At 44.6% G+C, this 10,484-nt stretch overlaps 1 non-coding gene across 1 annotated transcript; it reads left to right on the forward strand.

Moving 5' to 3' along the window:
- The first annotated feature begins 3,899 nt into the window (after positions 1-3,899).
- On the forward strand, positions 3,900-3,981 carry TRNAL-AAG (transfer RNA leucine (anticodon AAG)). The gene has a single exon. It is a non-coding gene; the product is annotated as a tRNA-Leu (tRNA).
- The last annotated feature ends 6,503 nt before the right edge of the window (positions 3,982-10,484 follow it).

Raw genomic sequence — 10,484 nt, forward strand, 5'->3', positions numbered from 1 at the left:
CTCTGCCAAAACTTATTTTAATATAAAATGCAACCTGCAAAATATGTTTTTTAACCACAACACGATTAAAATAAGTTACTGACGAGCTGCTGGTGATGATGCCCATTGACCATTTTTGTTGGTGCTTTTACCGACCAGATAGCTTGGCCGAGTGGTCTAAGATGCTGGATAGAGGCTCTCGTCTCTTCTGAGGTGTGAGTTCCTCCCTCACCACTGCCAACGCATATTTTAAAACAAAAAAAACACCTGCAAAATATGTTTTTAGCCACGACACTAATACCATACTTTCCAAAATTGCTACTGGTGATGATGCCCATTGGCTATGTCTGGTGTTGGGTTTGGGGAATAGTCAGCCTTGCCTCGCGATCTAAGGAACTGGATTTAGGCATCTCTTGCTTGGGATGCGTGGGTGCAGATCCCACTGCTGCCAAAGATTGTTTTTACATAACACACAACGTGCAAAGTATGTTTTTTTATCTTCTACACTGAAACAAATATTTCACGACAAGCTACTGGTGATGATGCCCATTGGATATTTGTGGTATTGCTTCTAACATTGGTAATGGACACCGGTGGTCGAAGGTATCGAATTAAGTCTCAACTTTCTTGTGGAAGCGTGGGTTCAAATCCCGCCGGTAACAACCGCCTCCTTTTCACAGAATGACGAACTAAAAAATGTGTTTCAACCGTGAAGCTTTTAGTCAAATTTTAACACCAGCTATTGGTGATGATGCCCATTTGTGATTTCTGGTGTTGTTAACGGCAAGGTAGTGTGGCCGAGCGGTCTAAGGCGTGGGCTCAAATCTCGCCAGTACCAAGTGCCTTCTTTTTACGGAATGACAAGCTTAAAAATGTGCTTCAGCCACGAAGCTTTTAATGCCACTTTAACACGAGCTATTGGCGATGATGCCTATGTGCGATTTCTGTTGCAGCTGTTGCCGACCAGGTACCGTGGCCCAGTGGTCTAAGGCGCTGGATTAAGGCTCCAGTCTCTTTGGAGGCGTGGATTCAAATCCCACCGCTGCCAAAGCATCTTTTTATATAAAACACATCCTGCAAAATATGTTTTTTTTTAGCTTCGACACTATTAAAATAGTTTCACGACAATCTACTGGTGATTATGCCAATTGGCCATTTCTGGTAGTGTTTGTAACATCTGGTTCAAAACGCCGGGTGGTCGACGGTGCCAAATTTGATCTCCATTTTCTTTGGAGGCATAGGTTCAAATCCCCCCTCTGCCAAAACTTATTTTAATATAAAATGCAACCTGCAAAATATGTTTTTTAACCACAACACGATTAAAATTAGTTACCGACGAGCTGCTGGTGACGATGCCCATTGACCATTTTTGTTGGTGCTTTTACCGACCAGATAGCTTGGCCGAGTGGTCTAAGATGCTGTATAGAGGCTCTCGTCTCTTCTGAGGGGTGAGTTCCACCCTCACCACTGCCAATGCTTATTTTAAAACAAAAAAAACACCTGCAAAATGTGTTTTTAGCCACGACACTAATACCATACTTTCCAAAATTGCTACTGGCGATGATGCCCATTGGCTATGTCTGGTGTTGGGTTTGGGGAATAGTCAGCCTTGCCTCGCGATCTAAGGAACTGGATTTAGGCATCTGTTGCTTGGGATGCGTGGGTGCAGATCCCACTGCTGCCAAAGATTGTTTTTACATAACACACAACGTGCAAAGTATGTTTTTTTATCTTCTACACTGAAACAAATATTTCACGACAAGCTACTGGTGATGATGCCCATTGGATATTTGTGGTATTGCTTCTAACATTGGTAATGGGCCCCGGTGGTCGAAGGTATCGAATTAAGTCTCAACTTTCTTGTGGAAGCGTGGGTTAAAATCCCGCCGGTACCAACCGCCTCCTTTTTACAGAATGACGAACTAAAAAATGTGTTTCAACCGTGAAGCTTTCAGTCAAACTTTAACACCAGCTATTGGTGATGATGCCCATTTGTGATTTCTGGTGTTGTTGTTAACGGCCAGGTAGTGTGACCGAGCAGTCTAAGGCGTGGGCTCAAATCCCACCACTGCCAACAACTGTTTTAATATAAAACACCACCTGCAAAATATGTTTAGCCACTTGTTGGAACTGGTGCGATTTCAACCCAAGCCTTCCAGGAGACTGGAGCCTTAATCCAGCAGCTTAGACCACTCGACCCCACTACCTAGTTGCTAAATTCCACACCAGAAATGGCAAATGGGTATCATCATCAGTAGCTAGTGTTAAAGTTACATAAAAAGCTTCACGGCTTGAACACATTTTTCAGGTATTGTTAATTTTAAAAAGCAAGTCTGTTGGAACTGGTGGAATTTTAACCCACGTCTCCAAAGAACCTGGACCCTTGATTGGGCACCTTGGACCGCTCGGCCCCATTACCTATTTGTAAGAAGTAATACAAGAAATGGCCAATGGGCATCATCACTAGAAGCTAGTCGTGAAATTATTTTAATAGTGTAGTGGCTAAAAAACTAATTGTGAAGGGTGTACGTTAGATCGCTCAGCAAAAAATGGAAAAGGGGCATCGACACCAGTAGCTAGTTTAAAAATGTAATGAAAAGCATCGTGGCTAAAACACATTTTTCAGAATTTGCATTTTATCAAGGCGCCCTTTCCCCCTCCATCCCAGCTTAAATAGTCGCTCCAAGCCTGGAGTGTGTCATTCAGACTCTGTCTACTCGACAGACCTGCTCTCCACCTGAGGACGGCTGCTTGCGTTGTGGCCGAAACGTCGTGAAAATAATTTTATGTTTTATTTTTATTATTTTATTATTTCCATTCTACGTGACTTTACCGAAAGAACCAAGAAGATGAATCCCTGCAGTCACGAAAGCTTTAAATCGAAATAAGAAGCCTGTTGACATCGGCATGAATCAAACCCAAGCCTCCGAAAAGATTGCCTAAATCCAGCGCTTTCTCCCACTTGCCCACGCTACCTGGTTGTGGAAACCAACACCAGAAATCGCTAATGGGCATCATCATGACCAGTAGCTAGTCTTAAAATTATATGAAAATCATCGTGGCTAAAACACATTTTTCAGGTCGTCTTTCTGTAAAAAGAAGCCAGTTGGCAGCGGGGGATTTGCACCCATGCCTCCGAATAAATAGGCCCCTACACTCAGCACCTTAGACCGCTCAGCCACGCTGCCAGGAGGTTAAACGTAAAACCAGAAATGGCAAATAGGCATCATCAATAGGGCTTATGGTTAATATTTTTAATCGTTTCGTGGCTAAAAAAACTTTTTCAGCAGGTTGTGTTTTATTTCAAATGCGCTTTGGTAGTGGTGGGAACTGAACCCCAAGCCTCCAAAGAGTGCCTTAATCCAGCAGCTCATACCACTCAGAAACGCTACCTGGTTCTCAAACTCAACACAAGAAATGGCCAATGGGCATCATCAACCGTAGCTTGTCGTGAAATCATTTTAATAGAGAAGTGGCTTACACATCTATTTGGCAGGTTGTGTTTTAGATTAAAGCAATGTTTGGAAGAGGTGGGATTTAAACCCACGCCTCCGTAGCTACTGGAGCCGCAATCCTGTGCCTCCGACTGCTTTTCCAGTCGTCGTGAGCGTTGTGAGTTGTTAGCATTTTGAGCCGTTGTTCGCGTTGTGAGTCGTCGTGAGCGTTGTGAGCCGTTAGTGTTGTGAGTCGTTGTTAGTGTTGTGAGTCGTTGTGAGTTGTTAGTGTTGTGAGTCGTTGTTAGTGTTGTGAGTCGTTGTGAGTTGTTAGTGTTGTGAGTCGTTGTGAGTTGTTAGTGTTGTGAGTCGTTGTTAGTGTTGTGAGTCGTTGTGAGTTGTTAGTGTTGTGAGTCGTTGTGAGTTGTTAGTGTTGTGAGTCGTTGTTAGTGTTGTGAGTCGTTGTTACAACTTCTGAATCAGGCAGGTAGCGTGGCCGAGCGGTCTAAGGCGCTGGATTAAGGCTCCAGTCTCTTCGGAGGCGTGGGTTCAAATCCCACCGCTGCCAGTAATTTTTGTATCATTACATTATCGATGTAAATACGCTTTTTTTGCTATTACAGCATTAATGGAATGATATATCGGGTCTAACGACATCACGAACATTTTTTAATGAAGTAATCACGTGTCGCGCGACTGTAATTCCGTTCACAATGCGATTTGGCTGCAGTGCAGTTGAAGCGCTGATTGCTGTACTTTGCACCACACTGACACCTGCCGGACTAGACGAGTATCGCTAAACAGCAATGTCGCTGAGACAGGACTGTTACCGACATTGTCCAGGATGGTCCCAGATGTCTTGTGACCCCCCCCCCCCCCATATGATTCTTTAAAACGCATTTACGGAGCCAGTGGGAGGGGGTGGCACGTGTCCCACCAATGAGCCGATCGAAATCCCTAATTTCGATCGGATCATTGGGGTTCATTAGTCATAAATCGGCATTTTGCGACCCCGACTGTCACTGTGTAGCATATTATTACGTGCCAGGGACTCTATGAGATGATAGGACAATAGTCTGAGTCCATAATTGGCAATAAGTAACGGCAAAGCGGTTATAAGTGACTCAGAATTGTGCGCAGTTGCGTATACAGTACACGACTTCCCTGAAGGCATTCACCTTCAGCGAGCGCGATGCCGATCACACAACGCGGTTCGAATTCGACCCTCGATCGATGGCTGCGCCATCGCCGCACACGCGTCGATTAAAAGCAAGGGACAAGTCTTTACTTACTAACAACTCCTTGATCATTATTCATTGCTGGAGGGGTTGCCCCCCCTACCTGAAAATCCTGGCTTCGCCATTGCTATAACGTAATCTTTAAAAAAATGAAGTTTGTTTAAAACGTAAATGAATATGGAAAGGAACAAAAATGTTTGAGGTCAATTAATTTGGGGTCCCAAGACATCTGGACCACCCTGTGTATATGGCAAAGTTATTGAGGTGCTTATTTTCGGGTTTAACTCATCAATCTCGCTAAAACACCCCTTACCCCAAAAACACCATAAATATGTGTTTATCCCAATAATTGAAATCGACAAAATTATTCTGAGAATATAAAACAAAGATGAAAACATTCTGACGTATCGGCGAGGCACGGCGGGCTGGAGCGCCGCTGGAAAAACGTCGACCGCAAAAGGGTAGGGGCCTGTAGCATATTTTTTATAAAGGAGCCCTAAATAAATAAATAAATACACATAAATATTAAAACACAAATTTGTAACTTGCATAGTGAAGTCATTGTACTTTTTCATTTGCGATACAGCCAGATAATACGACAAATCGCAAACCTTAAACACCCAGTCGTTCGTGAAAGTTGAAGGCGGTATAGTACTATAGTAATAGAGCAAGTGCAGAATCACTGAACCGGAATTGATAGCTTGAAAGCATTTAGCGCGGGGTCCTTGCAAGTGCGGGGCCCGTAGCTGCTACACGTGGTGTAGCTGCTACACGTGGTGTAGCTGCTACACGTGGTGTAGCTGCTACACGTGGTGTAGCAGCTACACGTGGTGTAGCTGCTACACGTGGTGTAGCTGCTACACGTGGTGTAGCTGCTACACGTGGTGTAGCTGCTACACGTGGTGTAGCTGCTACACGTGGTGTAGCTGCTACACGTGGTGTAGCTGCTACGCTTGTGTAGGGGCAACTCTCCGATCCGCTTGGTGAAGAACGTCGACAACTGCGCGTAGTTACTTACACCCCCACCCCCCAAACTCGTGGCACATGGATGGGTACGCCGCACGCTGAGAAAGGAAATGGAACAAAAGCTGAAAGGTTCATAAGGGGATGAATTTTGGTGACGTACAGAGGTGCAGCTTCTTATTTCAACGATGGGGGGACCTTTATATAGATCCAACTGTGGCCCCCCCTCTCCTTTCTCCCGACTCACTTTTACTGAAATAGCTACGGATGGTTTTTAAGCCCCGTATCGCGGTAACATGTTAGGCTCTAGAACTATATATGTGTACATTACTTTAGTTGCACTGTGTCTTGGGGTTTTAGAGCAGTGGTCCTTAACCTTTACTGGAACCTTGCACCCCTTTAGTTCTCAATAGTATTTTTTATATATATAATGTTAATAAATGCATAGGTATAATGAAACAAAGTAGTTGTACTTACGTGGCCCGTGCTGAATTTGTGTTTCGATGATTTACCTTCTAAAAAACAATCTGGCCATGTCTACGCACCCCCACAAAGGGCATCTCGCACTCACAGGGGGTGCGTACACCCCAGGTTAAGAAGAACCACTGGTTTCGAGGAAGACAGTCGTCTCACGGTGACAGTATTAATAATAACATTTTAAGGGAACGATACTCACAATTAAGTTACCGTGCGTCTTGCTTTCATGCGCACGTCAGATAGCAAGACAAGCCTGGTGGTATGCCAGTCACAAACACCAGCAGGAGTGGCGCTACTATATTTTACGCTGTTTATTTTTCGGAAATATTTTTTTTTCACCGCTGGGAGAGAAAGACACGCAAGCTCCAAATATGCAGGAGTCAGGATCGAACCCACCAGGCAAGGTAGTTAACATCTCGCCACCGCAGCATTCCTACGATGATATTGAAAAGAAAACTAGATTTTCTGAAAATATTCAGTTAGTTTGAATTAGATCTCTACATTATTACATATGAGCAGATTTTATTTAATGTATATTTTACATATAATGATATAAGGATTTAACGAACACGTGACTCCTATCGTACATAATTAGTAACAGCACTGACTACCTCTGGTTGAAATGCGGTGTTTTTTCTGGAAGAATTTGCTGTTTTTTCCTGGTTTTTCTGTTGCGTGTAGTCACTTTAAGATGTTTCTTGTTCATATTTTTGTTTGTTGCGGTTGCACCCGAGTCAAGAGCCGCATGGCTCACGGGGTTATATACCTGATAAATGAAACTGAAATGAAACTGAAATACCTCGGAAATAAACACCGAAAACAACATTAATTTTATTTGACGTTAATATCACTAAATCATAACAATATACGCGTGAATATCCGAGATACGAGAGTACCAGACTGTACTTCATTGGAGTTCAGTTTTCTCTTTTTGCATCGAGCAAATATGTTCGTGAGCTAAATGCCAAAGCGGAGGTCTGCTGTTGGCCACGACGAGAGGGCCTCATCAGAGACTTTCGACTTTTTAAACAACTTTTATTGCCGCCAGCAGCAACAGCACTGGAGGCGATTCCGATATGAAATACACAGTCACCAGCAAACAAAGAAAACAAACGCTATAAATCCACGCGCTGTGGCGCTAGAGATAGTTCGTGTAGATTTGCTGTTCCTTCTCTTCCTCCCCCGTTGAAGGAGCGCAAACTCCAGTTGGGTCTCCCGTATGGTCCACAGTTTGGGTTGCATGGCCACCTTTCAACACTGCTGTGACTTGCCTTTCACTTTCTATCCGTGAAGGCGATGGTGTGGCACGGCCTCTTGTGATGTCGTTGTGATGCGGTTGATGTGCCGCACCGGTGTCTTCCAGGAGCGTCAAATCCAGGAGGTGGTTGCGATGTTTTTGGTCTCGAACGAGGAGGTGCTCATTCAGTACCGTCCGCGTTGTTCCGCTCTGGAAACAGATCCTAGTTATTTGAACACGTAGGCTTTCGCGACCAATATTATCCATAATAGAGTATTCACACTTGATTGCTTCACAAGTGCCGACACCACATTTATCCCTTTTTCTAAAATATAAACACGAGGAGGATTTCTCCATAACGCTGGCTGTCGCCTGATGATGCTGATTGTAGTTACCGGCGAAACGTCACGGTACTAGAATTGTAAATGTTGTCGTTGGTTTCCTCTCCAACACACAACCGGTGTACTGAACTAGTAACTAAATTACACCATTGGAACCTCATTTACCAGTAAAAAATATGATAATTGTTTTTTTTACCCTTTAATCTGGCAACAAAACTGACACCTTTTTTACGAGGAGTCATGTTTGCATAGACCACAATACCTGCAGTCATAATGCAAACAAAAAACATAACTCTGATAATGTATGCACTGTCCTTGAGTTGTTGCGCCTTTTGGCGTCATCTGGTCCAACCCATGTGAGACTAGGCTCTAAGGAAAGCTGTCTCGGGTGTGGACCAATCAACTTCAAGGACAGTGCATACATTATCAGAGTTATGTTTTTTTGTTGCCAGATAAAAGGGTAAAAAAAAAACAATTATCATAGTACCTAATTGGCACGTTCTGTTTACGTGACAAACCTCATTTAATTGGTTGTGTCAGGTGGGGGCGGGTTTAACGACACATTTATTTTATCGCGATCGAACCCAATTATCTCTGTTATTAATTCTAGTGAACTCGATATTTTTCAATAACACAAACAGTATTACATTTAATCCAGCAGGTGTCGCTGTCGTACAACAACAAAAACGATGACATTCCCTTTCCATTAGCAACAGGTAAAGGCGCAGCCGTGAAATTAATTTCTCACGCCGCCACCACTCAGCAGAAGGGCCTCTCTTAGAGCCTCTCCTGAAGGCCCCTACAGAGAAGTTGTCTTCACGAAATCTCAGAGGAAGGAGGGGGGTAGGGGTTGCCACTTTCGCCGATAAGACATCATAACTGTGTGAGGGCCGCCACACATTTGAAACCATTGTTGTTTGTAACAGAACGATGATCATGGGGTGTTTTCACATTTGTGTATTGTTGGGGTCCACACATGTCAGGGGTTCTGCACTAAACTAAACTATTGTTATTTTACCAGGTAAGGCACATTAAGTTGCTACGTAGCTCTTTTTCAGAAGCGACCTGGCTATCACAAATGATAGCTCAACGAAGTGGCTCATCACGTGGAAATGTAATAGCAGCCAAATCCTCTCAACGCATGTTTATAAATACGGAGGGAAAAACCAGAGAACCCGGAGAAAAAATCCACGCGACCACGGGGAGAACATTCAAACTCCAAATATACAGGCGTCAGGGTCAAGATCGAACCCACAGCCTTCTGTAATACCAGGCGAGGTAGTTAACATCTCGCCACCGCAGCGCCCTAAAACTGCTACTTCTGCATGGTGGACCCTTCCAAACGTCGGACTGGCAAGAACGCACCTGCTATCACGTATTCGGACCTTCCTTCATCCATTGCGCCAGTGCCACACTGCCATGAGCTCCCCTTACCCACTCCTCCGGAGAGAGAGCAGCCGTCTTTAGAAGAGAGCAGCAAGTCAGAGAGCAAGGAAGACGTTGTAGATCCAGATGACAATTTCAGAGTCGGAGCTGAGGAGAGAAACCCATACTCCCCCAACCAAAAAGACCTCAACGACTTGATCAGAGATCCTGGTCTCACCAAGTCCAATGCCGAGCTTTTGATGTCTAGGCTAAAGCAGTGGAACTTGTTGGATGAATGTGTGCAAGTCGCAGATCAGAGGAAGCATCGCCAACCTTTTTGCAGCTTATTCACCCGTCAAGATGGGCTCTGCTTTGCCACAAAGTGACCAGTCTGTTCGAGGCAATCGGAATCGCCTGTAACTAGAATGAGTGGCGCCTATTCATTGACAGCTCATCCAGGAGCCTCAAAGCCATGCTGCTCTATAATGGTAACACGTACCTGTCTCTTCCCCTGGCTCACTCGGTGCACCTCAAAGAGGTTTACAACAGCATCAAGACATTGCTGGATGCCTTGAAGTATGATGAGTACGGCTAGGAGGTCATCGGAGACTTCAAAATGATGGTATTCCTGATGGGTCTCCAAGGCGGTTTTACCAAGTTTCCCTGCTATCTTTGTCTTTGGGACAGCAGGGACACCAAGGCACACTACCACAGGCATGGCTGGTCACAACGGACCGAGTTCTTTGTGGGGAGGAACAACGTCAATTGGGAGCCACTGGCGGACAGCCGGAAGGTGCTGATGCCACCACTGCACATCAAACAGGGCCATGTGAAACATGTGTCAGAGCTGTAGATAAGGAGTCGGCAGCCTTCAAATACCTTCAAGACTTCTTCCCTAAGCTGTCTGAGGCAAAGGTCAAAGCTGGTGTCTTCATCGGACCACAGATAAAGAATATCCTGGATTGCAATTAATTCCCCAATAATTGTTGTATTACTTTAGTAGAAATACATGTTAATATTTATTCATATGTTGTTTTTTCTCACTTTATGTGAACGAAAAGACACAAATTCGCCAGTTTTATCATTGAAAATAGGTACATTTCAAAATATCACTATCCTGGTCTCAAATGCAAAGTTTGTGGGGAATAGTAGCCATTGTGTTTCATAGTGTTATCTTTTTGCGATCCCCCAACGTGGATCTCGATCCCACGTATTGACCACCGCTGGGCGAAGTCCGTCATCGGTTCCTCTCCATTGACGTCGGTGACCCGTTCGCTACAACCCCTGCTCACACGGCGCATGAGCTGTTCGGCTCCTTTGCTCACAGGGTGAATGTGGTGGTTGCCTGTTGGAATAGGTTTGTCCTTCGCTGTTTGTGCAGTTTTGTGGCGAGATGTTAACTCCCTCGCCTGGTATGCAGGATGCCGTGGGTTCGATCCCGACCCTGACG

The sequence above is a fragment of the Lampetra fluviatilis genome, chromosome 60 (genome assembly GCF_964198595.1).
Source record: "Lampetra fluviatilis chromosome 60, kcLamFluv1.1, whole genome shotgun sequence".
NCBI classification, from domain to species: Eukaryota; Metazoa; Chordata; class Hyperoartia; order Petromyzontiformes; family Petromyzontidae; genus Lampetra; species Lampetra fluviatilis.